This window comes from Microtus ochrogaster, linkage group LG3 (genome assembly GCF_000317375.1).
Source record: "Microtus ochrogaster isolate Prairie Vole_2 linkage group LG3, MicOch1.0, whole genome shotgun sequence".
Classification (NCBI taxonomy): domain Eukaryota; kingdom Metazoa; phylum Chordata; class Mammalia; order Rodentia; family Cricetidae; genus Microtus; species Microtus ochrogaster.
The window spans coordinates 5660041-5674266 of NC_022029.1; positions in this window are offsets into that span (position 1 = coordinate 5660041).

Genomic DNA, 14226 nt, shown 5'->3' on the forward strand with positions numbered 1-14226 from the left:
GAAGAATTTAGGATTTTCTTTTCCTTGAGCCATAAAGAAAACTAAGAGATACAGCACACATTTTGGACTCAAATTAATCCAACTGTTGCTGATTCTGAGAATCCAGAAAAGTTCGTGGTTAAAACAATATCAGTCACCATGGCAGAATGACTCCACATCTCAAACCTCTCTCTCCAAAGGGCTCCCACTTCTGATCTGCCATTCTCAGGACCTTCACTGGGACCTCTCAAGAAGTCACTAGGTAGCTTTGTAACTGCCCTGGAGTTCCTCTCAAGTCTCAGACAAAGTAAAAATAAATCCCTTTGAAGCAGAAAAAGAAATGAAAAAGAAAACAGTATTCAGGTAACAATTCAGTCTCTTTTTTCTGTATTATTTTATATTTATGTATTTATTTATTTATTAAAGATTTCTGTCACTTCCCCGCCACCGCCTCCCAGATCCCTCCCTCTCCCCCAATCAACTCCCCCTCTCTCATCAGCCTGAAGAGCAGACTGGGTTCCCTGCCCTGTGGGAAGTCCAAAGGACCTCCCACCTCCTTCCAGGTCTAGTAAGGCGAACATCCAAACATCCTAGGCTCCCACAAAGCCAGCACGTGCAGTAGGATCAGAAACCCATTGCCATTGATCTTGAGTTCTCAGCAGTCCTCACTGTCCGCTATGTTCAGCAAGTCCGGTTTTATCCCAGGCTTTTTCAGACCCAGTCCAGCTGGCCTTGGTGAGTTCCCAAAAGAACATCCCCATTGTCTCAGAGTGTGGGTGCACCCCTCGCGGTCCTGAGTTCCTTGCTCGTGCTCTCTCTCCTTCTGTTCCTGATTTGGACCTTGGGGTTGTAGTCCAGTGCTCCAATGTGGGTCTCTCTCTCTGTCTCCTTTCATCGCCTGATGAAGGTTAATATCCAGGAGGATGACTATATGTTTGTCTTTTGGTTCACCTTCTTATTTAGCTTCTCTAGGATCACGAATTATAGGCTCAATGCACTTTATTTATAGCTAGAAACCAAATATGAGTGAGTACATCCCATGTTCCTCTTTGTGGGTCTGGCTTACCTCACTCAGGATAGTGTTTTCTATTTCCGTCCATTTGCATGCAAAATTCAAGAAGTCATTGTTTTTTACTGCTGAATAGTACTCTAATATGTATATATTCTATGCTTTCTCACCCCTGGACCCAGCAATACCACTCTTGGGAATATACCCAAGACATGCTCTATCATACAACAAAAGTATATTCTCAACTATGTTCATAGCAGCATTGTTTGTAATAGCCAGAACCTGGAAACAACCTAGATGCCCTTCAATGGAAGAATGGATAAAGAAAGTATGGTATATAAACAATTCAGTCTTAAAAGCGCAATAATTTAAGACAAGTTTACATTGAGATTCTTTACAAATTACATCTGGCTTCTTTTATAGCAATGGGTACTATTGACTCAGAAATAGTGCCCAAGACATAGGGTCTAGAGGGCTTAGCTGTGGTCAACAGAACATCTGTGGGTGTCAGGATTGGCCTGGCCCTAAGATAACACAGAAGTCACTTAAGCTGTTGTAAAATACAAGTGACCTCACTTATGAGGGTAGGTGTTATGGTCTAAAAGCAATGTTCAAGATTTAGGGAAAAGAGTCTTGGATAAGTAATAACATAAATTCTGAGAGATACAGACAGAGCCTATCTCATTAGACAGCAAAAAGAAAAAAAAATCACCAGGTTGGAAAATTACATCATTTCTTGAATTCCAGTAGGAGCAAGGACACACCTCATTCCACTGAAGTGGTAAGCCTTGTATTGAAATTTCCTGGCTTCTCAAGTGCTAATCTGTATGCAAAAGGTCTTCTTGGCCTTTGCACTTAATGCTATCTTTTAAAATCCCTATTTGATGAGGTTGTCTTCATGCTTTTATCTATTGCTGTACTTCTAAACATAACCACAGGGACCCGTTGCTCTGCCTGAGGGTTCTCTCTATTGTGAAATCTAGATCCTTGGGCCTAGAAAGGGCTTCCCTAAGGAATTTCTGCTGAATATTGTGAGTATCTGATTTGATGATGCTTTATTATCTATCTATCTATCTATCTATCTATCTATCTATCTATCTATCTATCATCTATCTATCTATCTATCTATCTATCTATCTATCATCTATGTTTCTATCACTTTCTGGTATATTATGTCTGTGTTGGGGAGAAGTTGGGTACTAGAGTGTGTGCATGAACATTAAAAGCCTGTATGTGGGTTTTGGGAACCAAAACCAGGTTGCCAAGCTTGTGTAGAAATCGCCTTTACCCACAGAGCCATCTCACTAGCCCCTATGATAATTACCAATTATAATTACTAATGCAACGATTACTAAACATATCCTTTGTAAAAATTTACTTTTAATACCAGGTGGTGGTGGTGCAAGCCTTAGACCAAGCACTCAGGAGGCAGAGGCAGGTGAATCTCTCAGTTCAAGGCCAGCCTGCTCTACAGTGTGAGTTCCAGGAGAGCCAGGGCAACACGGAGAAACCCTGTTTCACAAAAGAAAACAAAAAAAAAATGTTCCCATTCATTTATTGCTTTTGTTTCTGTGGGATGTGAGTATGTGAATGGCCTGGCACATATAGAGCTCAGAGGAGTCTATTCTCTCTTTACCATACAGATTCCAAGTTTAGATAATCAGGCTTTGTGACAAGCACTGTAATCTGCTGTGCCACCTCATTGACACTGCAAACTCTTATCTATCTATCTATCTATCTATCTATCTATCTATCTATCTATCTATCTATCCATCCATCCATCTCTTATCCAAGGGAGTGTAAATTAAAATTTCTTTATTTCCTTTGAGAAAAAAAGTCTAGTTAGAATGACTTCATAAAGGGGCCATTTGTATTTGTATTATATTTCAATGTATTATAGTTCATTATTTTAAAATTTCATAAATTGTAACATACAGAAAACTGTTTAGCAATTGTCACTAAGTGAAGATAAATGTTTGTCTCTTATCTGAAACAAAAACTAGCTCATATCATTCCAGTGAAAATTTGGATTGCACTTTTTAATCAGAGGGAAAAAAAGAAGTTAGTAGAAATTTTTATCAATATTTATTAGCTCTCTTATGGAACATTTTGTTAATATAAACTATTCTATGACACTGAATTGTGGATGTCTCTTTTCCTCAAAATTATATGGTTCATATTTTTCTAACTCTTGAAATATAAATTGATTTCATCATTTTATAATTTTTCTTTCATATTGCTCCATTATCTATCTCATTACTTTCTGATATATCTGTACGTTAGTGGTTTTGAAACTGTCTGTATTCATTAGCTGTTATGATTATGATGCCAGATATTTTAAGCATATATGTTGGTATATATATATATTCTTTTGACCATTATCTAGGAATATGAATTCTGGATCACAGGACTGTTCAAGACCTTTGCTGAAGTGTGCACTGGTCCCTGTTTCTCCTTATCATATCTAAACACTGCATGCCTCTCATGACGTGATATGATGTCCACATGTCCCATACCCTTTCTGTGCCTCAAATGAAATACCCAGTTTCCTCAAAAACTCACTGCTTCCCAAACATTCTCACAGTATGCTTTATATATTTAAAGGAGACTTGCTAAGTTCTTGAAACTAGATTGTGCTTTATTTTAAGTTTTTAAATCATGGTTTTATTATACTATTATTAAGTAAAACATATTATTAAATAATATTTTTATTTATCACTTTTGTGGCTTTGTTTTGTTTATGTACACAGAGTATCATGTAGTTTAAGCTGTCCTAAAGGTTTCTATTTGGTCTCTACTTGTCTTCACTTTTCCGGTGCTGTTATTAAAGGCATGATAATGATGCCATTTTTTTTTTTTTTTTTTTTTTTAGTCTTTCAAGTCAGGGTTTCTCTGTAGCTTTGGAGCTTATCCTGGAACTAGCTTTTGTAGACCAGGCAGACCTTGAACTCACAGAGATCTGCCTGCCTCTGCCTCCCAAGTACAAGGGTTAAAGGCATATGCCACCACTGCCAGGCGTGATGCCATTTTTATATGGTGATGGGAATACAATGTTGAATTTTGTGCTTTCTTCACAAACATTTTACCAACAGAGCTATATCCTGAGATATTTATTTGTTATTCGAAATGTTCTGTTTTCATCTCTACTGCTCTTTGATTCTTACGCAAGTCTGGGTAAAGTTAAGTCATAAAAATCATGCAACATTTGAACAGAGAGTGTGTGGTATTGATTTAAATGGAGAATTGAGTAATGAGACATTGATTGGCATGCTGTAAAGACTATGGAAATTGAAAATGTATAGAAGAGTACTTGCATGTTACAAAATTGCCTATACCCCAGTTGTAGAGATACTATTCTAGAGGAAGCTTGCTCCCTAGTCACAAAAATAGGTCTCTGTTGAAGAGGAGATAACTGACTCACCGAAAGCAGAGAAATTGCTGTGCTATTGGCAGGCTTTGGAAGACATCCAATTTCTATGGAACCTGGAAAAAGCTGTTCACAGAAGGGAGTCTCATCAGAAAAACTCTCGACAACTTTGTCTAAGAGCATTGCTCACAGAGAATGCTGGTCTTGGAGGTTGCCATCCACAGTGAACCGTGAGAGCCATTCGCTAAGAAGCTTTGTTTACTGCAGGAGAGGTGAAGGTCCAGCTGATGCTGTGGTAGGATGCTGGGCCATCAAAAGGCAAAAGAACTTCCTTCTACTTACATCTTACCACTATTCTTAAGGGAAACAAGTCATACTATACAATTATTGATTTTCAAAAAATGAGTTCTAAATAATATAATTTTCAAATCTAAGTATTTACATGATTTTCCTAAGTGGATTTGCACATTTTTTTTTTGAATTGCAAGTTAAATTCACTGGTTCATTTGTATTTCTCTTCTACATTTCTTGTCAGCCAACGTAAAAGCAGATAATTTCCTATTCCCATTCACCACATTCTACATACTTTTTTTTAAAAAAAAATCAAATAATAGCAACCCTAATTTTTATTTATTGAATAGGTTTCCAACAGCTTTTTTTGTTTGTTTGTTTTTGAGCTTTGTCTTAGCGTCACAGGGCTATGGCAGTTTTCTCCCAGTTGGCCCATCTGTTTTGAGTTGCAAGGTTCTAATTCTCCATTATTGCAATTGTTTTGGTTACCCAATGAAATGCAACCCTCATCAAGTGCCTGACTTGCTTGAAACCCCCACATATTCTCTGTTGCTTGGAAGCAAAGTTTTCCAACCCATGTTCCTAGGAAAACCTAGGTGACCGTTAGGTGTTATGCAGAGGAAGTGTAGAGGACTGGATGCTGGAACTCATCATCATGCTGCTCCTTAAATCTTCTACCTTTATTATTGAATCCTCCCGGCAAGCAGAATGGGTAATAAACTTAGAATTGCTAAATTCACTCAAGAAAATGATAAGATATTATAAATAAAATGATAAAATAAGTTCATATATCCACACTTTTCATCTTTAAATAGAAAAATAAAAAAATATATATTCAATTTTTTTCTTTTGCACACAAAAACAAATATCAAAGGTTAAATAGTTTTATATTGCCTTTAATTATTCCCTAATATCCTTCTCGATATTCTGTTTGTAGTTTAGCTTTCAGGGACTTTTACTGTAGAACCTTAGAATTTTCCTGCCTTCTATTTTAATGATTCCAGACACACTAACATTACCTTATTGATCACAACTCTTAACCAGCTTTTATAGCTAGCCCTCCCCCCTGTCTAACCATATTCAAGTCTATGCTGGCTTCATTGAAGCATTTAAATCTATTTCCCGTCAGTATCCCTGCTTCTGTCATCTCCAGTTTCTCAAATTCCCTACATGATGCTGTCAATTTATCCTTGATGGTAAACACCCTTAAGCAAGTTGCTCCTTTGTCTATAACATTTAACATCTTCCCTCTGTGTATTATAGTCATTCATATTTCTCAAACAGACACAATCTACTTTTGAAATTCTGTCCTTTGCTTTTCTACTTCTACAGTCTAATAAAACAAAGACAGCCATATTTTGCCATTATATGTTATCAGTTTGCTCTCATAAATCCTATTCATGCAAAATGTCTTCTGATTCTCCCTTCTCTCATTTGCATACAAAACACATGTAATAGTGTATCTGTCCTTCTCATCTTGTGCACACACTTTAGTTGTGTAAATTGGCTGATATCTAGCTTCATTGTTATGAAATCAATAAATGGACATTTGATAAACAGCAAATCACCATTCTACTTCCTTCTGTTTTGTGATTATCACTATATATTAAAAAAACAGGAATAAAAGGGAAAATAAGAATAAGAGAATTACTTTAAAAATGCATATCTTAATAGAAGTATCCTTGATGGCCACTTGCTTTACCACAAGTATCCTGACACAACGGCTTTCAAGTATCAGCACAAGGCATTGAATACTATTTCAAATCTGCCTTACCATTGGCTGTATCGGCTTTACTGAGGTTGCTATTTCTTAACTTCAAGTACTTTCCTGTATGTTCAAAGAGCCATTCTCCAGTAAGAGGTAATAAAAGCCAACTTTCAACAAGTTCAGAGATTAGAGATTAGCTTTATAGCACAAAGGCTAAAGTTTTAAAGTTTCTCTTTAGGTCCTTTGAGATCCAAAATTCAAGAGGTTCAGGGGAAGCATCTCCCAGCTCAGCTCTTGGTTTGCCTTCTGTGTCTACTCTGTTATCAACCTCAGTAAGAATGCCCTTATGCCTGTTGGACACACTTTAAATGAAGTTGAAAAGATCTGAAATATTAGCAATAGGTCTTAAATAAGGCATATATCCTGGGTTTAATTTTTATGTTTACTATCATAATTACCACTAACAGAAATGAAAATAATGGCTTCTTTCCAGAGAAAAGTAAGGTTTGGTCTTTTTTATAACCTTTAAAGTTTTATCTAACTGACCACAAATATACCAATGTTTCCTAAAATGTAGATCACCTGCGTGTAAGTGTTACTGCACAGAAGCTGACAGTGACATAGTCTAACTTGAAATTCTGAAAGTAGCGGAACCTCCCAGTTGCTGTTGTCAGCCAATTAATTACATATTGAGGATTTGTAAACCTTTTCCTTATTACTCAAAACGCTGCTGCAGCTACAAATCCTGCCTCTCCCACACTCACTCATAAGCACATACACAAACTAAAATTCAGATGAAAATTCCAAGACAGACATATCACAATTTATACAGAAAACAGCATGACAAACAAATGTAATAAAGCTGAAATTCATACTTCAACTGGAAATTAGATGCAAATTTCCTGATAAAGATATGACATATTTTGGTCATATAGCAAAATCTAGCTTCCCTGTATTGATAGAATATGAAATGGATTTACGACTATATGGAGTCACTATTTCTTTCTGTCTGTCTCATTAAAGAGAAAGCTATTTTCCTTCTGAAAAGATGATCCGATTCTCTACGTATACATTTCTCATAAAAGGCAAGCAATCCTTAGAACTAAAACTTAAGCCAGAAGTTTAAACTTAAAGGACACAGTTCCTCTTCTTGCAGAAACACTGGAGAAGGAAAGGTTCCCGTGACGAGGACTAAAAAGGCGAGTCCATTCTGAACATCACCTGAAAGTCTGCGTTTGTTGTCCAGGGTAACCTTGGGTGGTGAATGCCGCGGAGGTGAGGCCAGAGGGCTCTGGAAGAGGTCACTCTCATTTTTCTCTTTATAGAACAAGATATGAAAGTTTTATAAGAGGTGGCATTCCAAATGGAGGTGACACTACAGAATATATAATTTAGTAGGGAAATGCATAATAAAGTGTTTTTGACATTCAGACTTTTTAGATCAAGCTTATACACAAATTAAACAAAGAACCCTGAAAGTATTTGTAGAAATATTTATTTAGTAAAATTTATTTTAGAGGAAAAAAAGTTTTAAAGTTGGCTTCAGTTGTTTGAGCCTTCCTAGAGATGATTTTTTAAATGATGGGTTTTTATTTAATTAACCAGACTCTCTCTCCTTTATCTAGGTAATACTGTGACTTGTTGGTAAGGGTAGTGGCACAAGTGGTGCTGCATTTTGTTTTATTTTTACATTTTCCTATAAAAAGTAAAAACACGTTCACATTGATAGCTTGCAAAGTCATTTTGAAGTCCAAATAACTGGGCATAAATTCCAAATGTTTTGGGGCAAGCAGAAAAGGTCAGATTATGTCTTTCTCCAAAAGCTTCACTTATATTCCCAGTTAATGTCAATAGACAGTAGAGGATTCTGGATTCCAATTATCAAGTCACCCCTAACCTCAAGAGGATATTATAAAACAGAACAAAGCCAGCCTAGCTGTGCCGTGCCTGGATTTCTGACCCACAGAGTCTGTGAGGGCAACAAAATTACACTTTATATGTGTACATTTTGAGATTGTGTGTTACATAACAGAGATGACCATGGCATCAAATCAAAGAAACTAGAGCAAACAGTACATTTGTGAGTGAGGAACTGTGGAGAGCCTGAAGATCCATCAGAAATATGAACTGTGCCTGAAACCTGTGTGAATTCTCTGTCGCTGGTGGATTGAGGTTAGATACTCACCTAAAGCAAAATGATGAAGCAGAAAGAAATTGCCATATAGAAGCAATAGACAGTGACAACGACTATGTGACCATTATTAGCCAAGGGAAGGTGAATATGTGGCATAAAGCCAATTTATGTCCTAAATACAGCCTGCAAAGATGAGGAACTCTGAAGCCACTGTCTAAACAGATCTCAGAAATGAAGTAGAGCACTGACATCAAGCAATTCTGTACTGATATTTCATTTGTATTTTAATAAATAAAGCTTGCTTAAAGTTCAGAGAGTAAAACAGTCCTACCGATCAGTCTTACAATCCAGGCCATAGTGACACACACCTTTAATTCCAGTAGACTCAGTAGTTTGCCATAGAAACAGGGCAGTAGTGGTGTACGCCTTTAATCCTAGCACTAGAGAGGAATATAAGATGGAAGGAGACAGCTCTCACACATTCTGAGATTCCTGGATGCAGGATGACTATTTTAGACTGAGATGGGGTTAGTTTCATTCGCTGGCTGTTTTGCTTTTCTGATCTTCAGGTTGACCACTAATTTCTGTCTCTGAGTTTTTACTAATTGTGTTACGCAGTCCTCAGTAGGAAACATTCATGTGAGACTTCTGAGGAGACTTGGTAGTTGCCCAGCAAAGAAGTTTGAACTTTCTGCAAGAGAGAAGCAATCTTTGTTCTTTCCGTATTTTGAGACAGGTTTTTTCCATCTAGTCCTGTCTGTTCTTATAAACTCAGATTAAAGGTGTTCATCATCACCACCTGAGAGAAGTAATCTTATGGTATAAATGGAGACAGTTCATTTTTCTTATCTCTAAAATTATACAGTCAGGGAGAAAATCAGAGTCAAAATAGCAACAATCAAACAAACCCTTAGATCACTATCAAGAAAAGAATCAGTGTACCGTTAGACCATAGTAATGGGGTGAAAATCTGTAGGATTAGGCACAGATGAGCACACCTCAAGTCCTCTGATTTTTTTTCATTAATTAAATATCTCATAGGGCTTATCGCTGATCATCAAGGAAGGGAAAAGTTTTGAGAACAATGAGACACTAAGTCATAGTCATCAGGAAATTTTTGACTGGACTAATGGAGATAGCCAGGAACCAGAAAGCTGTTATTCATCTAAGGTATGCAGTCAAGCATTTCATGTGATTAACACTGGACCTCGGGGCATACACCTGTAACTCTAGCATGCTGGAAGTGAGCTCAAGGTCTTTCTCAGCAACATAAAATGGTTGAGGCTAGCCTGGGCTACATGGGAACCTGTCCCAAAGAAACAAAATTCCAGTTGACTAGATGGGACTGTCTTCCATCACTTTCCTGATATGTTCTGCTGGTAGTTATGATGACTAAGGAAACAGTAGGAAGTTATCAATGTTGATATTTGCTAGCTGTGTGTTAATTCCAAAGAAGAGTGACTTTAGTCAATCCCTTGACATTTAAACTGGATAATGAGATCAGCAAGGAGATGAGGCATCAGGAAGAAAAATGGAAAACCATGGGGATCTTTCACTAGAGAGGAAGAACAGCTGGGGTGGGGCTAGAAGAGAAAGAGATTTAAAGCATAGCAGGTAGATGTTATCTGAGCTTAGTAAAAATAAGAGTGGCATGCTTGAGACTTCAAATTCTGCTTTCATTATTTGAATAAGTTTACCCTGTGTGAAAGAGGCACTGCAGAATTACAATATTAACGGGAATAAAAAGTTAAAACGGATGCATCACCAAGCTCTTCCTATTCCACTTTCCACTTGGTATATCTCCATAATGCTAATTAATGTGAAATTTTGGGGAACAATTGTTCCAACACCTAAAAGTCTCCAAATTTTCATAATGTCTATTAGATAAAAATATATCTTTTAGTCAACATACCTTTTTAAAGTAAAATTTAAAAGAACAAATATGTTTGTTTTAGATATTTACAATGCAAAGCCTAGCATCCTAACCTATACTCTATGACTATAACAGAATGGTGGAAAATTATAAACAAAAGCAGCTTATGCGACCCATCTTCTGGAACCTGGGAAGTTTAAAGTCGTGGCTCTATCATTTAGAAAGGACACTTTGCTGGGCCAAAGTCATGGTAGAAAATGTTACATGGTTAGGGGTTTCTTGTGAAAGGCAATCATGGAAGGAGCAAGAGAAAACTTATAAAGCTAAACTTGCTTTTCTTGTAGAACCTCTTCTCTGATAACTAGTGTGCTCTCAAGATAATAACCTTAATCTAGTCATAAGGTCACTACTACTTAAAGGTCACACTTCTGCCTTTAGAGAGGCAATTGAATTTCACCAAAAATATTGGAAGGGTCATTCAAAATATTAGAGACAAATTATAAAACCATTTAGAACTTCTCAGGGATTCATATTTTGACTGAAATGAATGCATATTTTTCTCCAACACACATATACAGACTGCCACCCACACTAAGATAAACAATCCCATAGAGAACAAATAGGCAAAATACATCTCCCTTTCTCAATGTGACACACCATCTAATCTTAAGCTCTATACATAATACATAGTATTCTGCATATTCTATGTTTTCTAACTTTTATTTTTAAATTGCTTAATTTATCCAACAATGCCTGCAATTTACAGATTATTTATCGTTACAAAGGCCATTAAGCCTTGCTGAATATACAACAAATAATACCATGAAAATAATCCTTTAATATTACTTTATGAATATATATAATACAATTGTGAGTAATATTAATTCCTCAAACTCCCTCATAAACAACTTAAGTGTGATCAAAGAAGCAGGAGGTACTCTAACCATATTGAATGTTTGTCTAGTCTGTCAGTCTGTATGTATATATGTACATGCATAATTTATTTAAAAGTCATCAAAGATTTGAAATCATGTTAGATCTCGGACAATGCATTTTTAGAATAAATTCCTTTGGATACAGCTAACAGACAGAAAGGGGGAGTGCATATGCTCCTTATTTTTGTATTTTCTCCTAGAAAACACCTGACATTAATAACTTAAAAAAAAGAAGGAATATGCTTGGCTCAAATTTGAAGCATTGGTCTCTGGGCAGTTGGCTACATCATTGGAGGCTCATTCATTATGAAATAGAACATCATTGTAATGGTAGCATATGACAGAGAGTATTCACAACATTGTAGATAGGAAACCGAGATATAGAATGAAGAAATAAAGCAGAAAAGGGTCCTAGCCATGATACAATTTCCAAAGGCTCAGGTCTCATGATTCCTTGCTCTATCTATATTTTCCATCACCTTTTAATAAATAGCCTTTTTACATACTTTATTTAATCAGATAGCTTATTATGGTTATTTGTCTTTTATTTGTTAACTTGCAAGTTTATTTATTCATTTTTCTATTTTAAATTTATTTATTTGCTTTTTTATAAAACCAATCTTTTCTCTTTTTACATACCAATTCCAGTTCCCATTTCTTCTGCTCCTCCTACTTTCTCTACTTTTTCTCCCCAATTCCATCCCCACCCACTCCTCAGAGAGGGTTAGGCTTCTCATGGATTTAACTGGAGACTGTTCTTATGTTTCTAGGCCACCCAGACCTGAATAAATACACAGAAACTATATTAATAACAACACTGCTTGGCCAACAACTCAGGTGTATTTTAGCTAGGTCTTATATATTAAATTACCCCATTTTGATTAATCTATGTATCACCACAAGGTTATATTCTACTGGAAAGTTTCCAGCCCCTGTCTCCTTGGCAACTGTATGGCATTGCCTTGACTTCTTTTTTACCTCCATTCAGTTTAATTTTCCCGTCTAACTATTCTGTCCTGACGTAGGCTGAAGCAGCTTCTTTATTATCCAATGATAATGAAGCATATTCATAGAATATAAAGGGGAAATCCCACATCACATGAGAAGTCATCAAAGTTGACTCAACATCTCTTTGAGCCAGGCGGTGGTGGCACACGCCTTCAATCCCAGCACTCGGGAGGCAGAGGCAGGCGGATCTCTGTGAGTTCGAGGCCAGCCTGGTCTATGGGGCCACTGGCAGTGGGACTTGTAAGTTTTTTTAAATGATTTTATTTTAGTTTCAATTCTTATATAATACATGAATATATTTTCTGCCACTTATTTATTTTATTTTGGATATAGGATCTAAGGAATTGTTAAGTTTTGAAGTTCATCAATAATAGAACTTCTTTCTCTGTTTAGGATTTTGGTATCACATCTAAGAATTTGTTGCCTAACCTTACTTTTCACTATTTTTTTTCTCTGTGTTCCTTCAAGATTTTTACAGGTGAATATCTAATATATTTAGATTTCTGATCTAGTCTTAATTTATGTATTTGACATGTGATACTGATCAACTTTATTATTTTGTATGGGTGTATCTAATTGTTGAAGAAACACTTTTTTTTGAAACCATTTTCTCTTTATTGAATGGCTTTCACACCATTGCCAAAATTCAACCACAGATATTTGGTTTTATTTCTGGATTCTTTCCCTTATCTGTCCCATGACTCTCCTTTGTGCCCTGTAATAACAGTCTTAGTACTAGGCTTTTCTCTTAAGATCTAAAGTTGAAATGTGTAAAACTGCTAGTTTTGTGCTATTTCTCAAGACTGTTTTAGATATGCTTATTGTATTGCATTCCATACATATTTGCATCACAAACTCTGTATTAGTAACAATGAAAGGTTGCTGATCTATTGGGATTCATACACCTAAGGAACACCTTAGGAACTTCTTTAGTACACCTAAGGAACTGTTTCCAAGGCCTCTTGTACATTCTCAACTCTATGGATGCACAGGTTCTTTATGTAAAATGTGTAGTCTTTTCATATTATCTGAATAGTCCTTCCTGTTTATAATAATCTCTAGAGGTATACTATTCAATTCAAGGCCAATTATGCATTTGCTTTTTCTACTGTTTAGCAAACAGCAAGAGAGAAGGTCTTTACGTATTTAGAAGAAATAAGAGTGTTAAGTTATATAACTAATACTGCATTAAACAGGCATGAATCAGAGTTAAGTCATTGGTATTAGGGAGAGACTGAGACATGAGAGAGCTCAGGGGAAACTATGCTCACATATCGCAATGTTCGTGGTGCTTTGGTATAGTGTCTAAATTGTGGTAGATTGAAATTTTGCTTTATGGAATTTATGAAAGTTTTTAACTGTTTGTGATTCATAGTTTCTTGAATCCTCAGATTCAGAAATCATGGATAATTAGAGTTGACTAAAAATATCTCTGTTGAGGTCTATATATAGTTATGTGTAACTAAATGCCATTTGAGTGGAGCATTGATGTCATATGTGATGGTGGCAGCAACAATTTATGGTGCAGTGCGCCAAGTACCGTTGTACCTATTTTAACTTTTCTAAGCAGAATCTGTGATGTTTTCATAACAATATTGCTGAACAATTAATTTTCAGGCTGTAGGTAGATATAGCTAGATAGAAAGATAGAGATAAAACTATAGATATGTGTTTGGAATTTATGTATATTGCATATATATATATTCATAATATACATATGAACTTAATTTCTTAAAGGGTCTCCATTTTGGCATACCCTACAAACAGCAATTTTTATGTTCCATAAAGAAGTCTTCATATATTTTATTCTTTCTCTCTTGAAATTACCTTTCCTTCTCTTCTTCTTCTTCTTCTTCTTCTTCTTCTTCTTCTTCTTCTTCTTCTTCTTCTTCTTCTTCTTCTTCTTCTTCTTCTTCTTCCTC